This window comes from Chrysochloris asiatica, unplaced genomic scaffold, assembly GCF_000296735.1.
Source record: "Chrysochloris asiatica unplaced genomic scaffold, ChrAsi1.0 scaffold00628, whole genome shotgun sequence".
In the NCBI taxonomy this organism is placed as follows: domain Eukaryota; kingdom Metazoa; phylum Chordata; class Mammalia; order Afrosoricida; family Chrysochloridae; genus Chrysochloris; species Chrysochloris asiatica.
In genome coordinates, this window is record NW_006409146.1 from 37,514 (window position 1) to 42,851 (window position 5,338).

Below are 5,338 nucleotides of genomic sequence, written 5' to 3' on the forward strand. Positions count from 1 at the left end.
ACTATCAATTCTGAGTATAATATTACTCTGGAACTTTAATTATTCTCTGCTATTGCTTTCACAACTATCTGCAAAACTATTTTATTTCCTTGGTTACTTGATTGGAATTTTCCCTTTTCTCACACACTCTGGCTGTTGTCTTCACAACAAAACTAACAACTGATATTGTAATCATGTTAACAGCCAGTCTCTCAGAGACAGATAAATTGGTAAAGCTGGATGACAACATAAACCACAACATTTATCTTTATTTGGAAATAAAGAGATCTAAAAGATTTCATGTTGGTTGATATTTAACTAAAATAGGTTTTATATATATTTACATGATCAGATATTTTTCCCTTGGCATTGGATTCCAAATTCTTAATGGACTTTGATCATAGGGAATCAATCTTTCAAACAACTTGTCATCACAAGTCTGTGGCCATAATGACAGGCTCATAAAGTGGCATATGAGTGCTTTGTAATAATGTGATGTATTCTTATATGTAGAATAATATTTTATCTTCATTAGCTTCTATATTTCTCATATATATTTTAATATTTATTTTAATTAAGTTGTTTTTAAGTGCTGTTGCATTGGTTCCAATGCATAGTGGCTCTGTATATATAGAGTTTTTAAAGAATGGCTGAGGGGTAATATTTTTTATATTCTTATTTATCTCTGTTAAAAAAAATAAGGTAGATAGTTGCAACAGCAGCAAACAATCTCATTCGAAAATTAATCTGGAATCGTTTTCCAAATTTAAAATTCATTCGTACAATGCTTCAAATTATAAAATTTTATGAATATTATGAATACTTTAATAAAAATTACTTTTAAATTATAATGTTTTCAACTTGGATTTTAGACCCTCTGTCTAAAAAGGTGTGTGATGTGGGTTAATTTGAAATGTTGGTGGTGGAATTGTGGGTTAAGACACTGGACTGCAAGGTTGGTTTGACGACAAGTTTTGGCAGTACAAACTCGCCAGCCACTCCTTGGAAACCCTATACAGGGTTGCTATGGGTCAGAACTGACTCAATGAAACTTAACAACATCTAAACATAAGATTTTTAAATACATGTTAATGGGTATAGAATTATTCACCTCTCAACTCAATAAGAATTTATAAATTTTAAGTGTACATGATTTGCTGAAAGAAACACTCTAATGGTTTTGAATTTCTTTAAAGGAATATTGAAAATTTCCATGCATATATAAGTGATGACTGGCTAGTCGTCAGCTTGTAACTAGTATAATTTTAATTTCAAAATAGGATAATAGAAGTTGACTGATGTCTGCCTGTACACATTCTTAAGTGATAATAAGTATAGAATTACTCGTCAGTGTATGTTTATGTAATAAGCTGACTGTCTAAATGATGAATATGTAATGAAATTAAAAGTACTGAGACAGATGGTTCTTGCTTTTGATAAATATGCATAACTTAATAATAAGATAATAAGCCCGTTGCCTGGAAGATCAATTGGGATATAATAAGTTTGAAAATGAAATCATTTCAGTTTTTGGCATTTATGAGACATGGTAAAAGTAAATTCCATTTTAATTTATTTAAAGCATTGCTTATTGTCTTCATGAGCACTTGATTGGACATGGGAATGCAGATATTGTCATTTTATTTCTTCTTACATAAAACCTATTTAATTTGTTCCATAGAATACTGAAAAATAATTTTTAAAACAAAATATTGAAGATTACAGACTTCTCCTGAAAAGTTACAGTAATTAAAAAATTAACGTGTTCTAATTGAAATTCTAAACATTTTTGGGACTGAAAAGAAGAAAAGAACTTTAAAATTCGTTTGAACTTACTTATTTCTCATAAATATCTAAATTCAAAACAGATTCATATAATTTTTATTATGGGAAGATGCTTTGGTGCATGGAACATGAATATCAAAATTTGTGTACATATTAAATATTTTCAAAGTATCTGCTGCTATGGATTGAGTTGTGTACTCTTAAATTCTATCATGCCTCTTTGCTGTGGGCGTGGACCTATAGCCTTTGTTGATCTTTATTCTTTTTCTTAGTTTTCCTTTTTCACTCCTTTCCACTCCTTAATCTGCCCTTCCACAGACGACTCAGGGAAGACATTGCCTAAAGCCACATTGGGGGGAAAAAAAAAAAGTGGAAAATTCATATGTGCTATTGTTAGAAATAATAAAAAAAAGGAGCTCTAGTTATGTAGTGGCTATGAGTCGGGCTGCTAACCTCACTGTCATCAGTTTGAAACTACCAGTCAGTAGTTCCATGGAAATATGATGAGGTTTTCTGATTCCATAAAGATTTACAGGGTAGGAAATCCTATACAGAGTCACTATGAGTCAGAACTGACTCCATGATACATAACTACCAAAATTGCTAGAAAGAGTGATTTTTGACTTTGATCTTTTTTTAAGCTCCAAATTTGGCTTCATACTGTATCTTAATTGGGCTTTCGTTCCTGAGTCTTGTCTGAACTCCTTAGGCTTAACCTTGTTGTTATTGCTAAGTGCCGTTGAGTTGATTCCAATCCGCAGCAACCCTGTATAGGATTTCTGAGGAGCAGGTGGTGATCTTGAACCACCGACCTTGAGGTCCAAACGACTTTGTAGTCGAACACATTAACCCACAGCACCACACCAGGACTCCTATTGGACAATTGCATTACCTGTATGCATCCTTATTACTGGACAATTTGTAGCACTTTGATGGTTTGCATGTTGCTGTGATGCTGGAAACATTCATTATAAAGAAAAAGATTTCAAGATCTATCTTGAATTATAATGCTGTCTGGGATAGGATATTATACATATGCCAACAAGGAAGGACAGTTAATAGCACAATTATTAAAATGTATGCACCAACAATTTAAAGCCAGTGATGATGACACTGAAGAATTTTACCAATTTATTCAGTCTGAAATTGATCAAACATGCATTCAAGATATATGGATAATTACTGATGATGAGAATCAAAAGGAGCCCCGCCAGGAGCCTGTCCAGTCCCTACTGCCCAAACAGTCCCTTTTCAGCCCTGGGACTCGCCGCACAGTGCTCACATCTAGTCGCCGAGCCTTGCCTTGCCCTGGCCGCCTACCCCAACTGGACTTAGACATCCTTGGCAGTCTCATCAACTTGTGTGATAGTCCCGTGTCCCCTGCTGAGGTCAGCCGGACCCCTGGACAGACAGAAGGAACCCTCCAGGACTTCCTAGCTACGCCCCCCTCCCCCCCACGGCCACAACTCACAGCAGAGCTGCAGTCCCAGTCCGCCAAATAGACATCCGCCCCCTGCCTGCCTCATGTGTCCAGTCCTGCCCATAGCCTGGCAGTGCCGCTGCTGCAAGTCCAACATGGCCACTGGGTTTGCAGCGCTGTAAGTCAGACCTGAGCGAATGCTTTTCCAGGGCAGAAGCTGACCTTGAGCCCTTTTTAAACTTCTGTTGCCTGGACCCAGAGGAGGCACGGGGACTAGCTGTGGCCCATTTAACACGGGCCAGCTTGGACATCGTGTCTCTGGCCGGAACCAATGCTGAGACAGGCAGCTCTGAGGGGGGCTGCTTCCAAAGCAACTCTGCCACCGCTGAGGACCAAGCACGGAATGTGTCCCTTATGGCGTGTCAGTGGTAGAGTGCAATGCGCTTGTAATCAAGTGGCTGTATGGGTTGCAGCAGGCATGGGAGACGCCGGCAGTCGAGTGCTAGTCCTTCACTGGACAAGGCATTTGCCACAGAACAGATTTTAGAGATGCAATTTGCCTTTTTACCTCTCCTGGACTCATTCCCAGGTCCCAGTTCCTAAAATCAAATGAGAATGAAAAACAACATACAAAAACCTTTGTGACACAGGGAAGATTCAGTAAAGTGGCAGGGATTAAGATCAATATGTAAAAATCAGTTGGATTCCTCTATAGTAACAATGACAGCACTGAAAAGACATAAGGAAGGAAATGCCATTTACAATAGCCACCCAAAGGAAGAAATATTTAGGAATACATATAACCAGAGAAAAAAAGACCTATACAAAGAGAATTACAAAACACTACTACAAGGAACCGAAAGAGACTTACAAAAGTGGAAGAACACACCATGTCCCTGGATAGGAAGGTGCAACATCGTGAAAATGTCAATACTATCCAAAACAATTTATACATACAATGCAATCCCAAACCCGATTCCAGTGACATTCTTCAAAGGCATGGAAAAGACAATTACAAACTTTATATGGAAAAGAAGGTGACTCAGAATAAGCAAAGCACTGCTCAAGAAGAACAAGGTTGGAAGCCTCTCTCTCCCCGATTTCAAAATCTGTTACACGGCAACAGTGATCAAAACAACCTGGTACTGGTACAATGAAAAAGACACATTGATCAATGGAACAGAATCGAGAATCCAGAAAATAACCAATCCACATACAGCCGACTGACTTTCAACAAAGTGCCTAGGTATGCTACATGGGGAAGAGATAGTCTCTTTAACATATGGTGCCAGCAGTACTGGAAAGCTATATACAAAAGATTGAAAGAAGATTTTTACCTCATGCCCTATACAAAAACCAACTCAGCATTGATTAAGACCTAAATATGAATCCCAAAATTATGAAAGTCATCAATGAAAAAATAGGAACAAGTGTAAGGGCTCTAATACAGGGAATACACAGACTACCAATCATTTTGAAAAGTACACAAACAAAATTAAACAAAATAGATGATTGGGACATACTGAAAATTAAAAAGTTATGTGCATCAAACGACTTACTCTTCACCAGAAGAGTAAAAAGGGAATCCATAGAATGGGAAAAATCTTTTGCAACGATCCATCAGAAAAGGGACTCATATCTAAAATATATAGGAAACTACAACACCTCTACAAGAAAAAGACAAATAACCCAACAAAAAATTGTGCACAGACATGAACAGACACTTCACCAAAGAAGAGATCCAGGCAGCCAACAAACACATGAAGAAACGTTCACTATCACTAGTCATCTGTTGTTGTTAGGTGCCATCCAGTCACTGAAAACCCTATGAAAAGCAAAGAAACTAGCCATTAAAGAGATGCAAATCAAAACAATAATGAAATATAATCTCACAACAGCAATAACAGCAGAGATCAAAAAAAGTGGAGGACAATAAGTACTGGCTAAGATGTGGAGAGACCAGGACGCTCCTGAATTGCAGGTGGGATTTCAAAATGGACCAGCATCTCTGGAAAGCAATATGGCATTTCCTCAGAAGGTTGGAAATAGAAGTACCTTATGATTCAGCAATTCCTCTACTTGGTATTTACCTGCCCTGCAAGATATACGAGCTGTAACTAGTAGATATATGCACACCAGTATTCATAGCAGCAT

General features: G+C 37.4%; 2 pseudogenes; one reads left to right on the forward strand and one right to left on the reverse strand.

The window, feature by feature from the left end:
• The window catches only part of LOC102834949, a 22,510-nt pseudogene extending 18,820 nt beyond the window's left edge, over positions 1-3,690 (forward strand).
• Positions 3,691-3,763: 73 nt separating this feature from the next.
• The window catches only part of LOC102835322, a 96,972-nt pseudogene continuing 95,397 nt past the window's right edge, over positions 3,764-5,338 (reverse strand).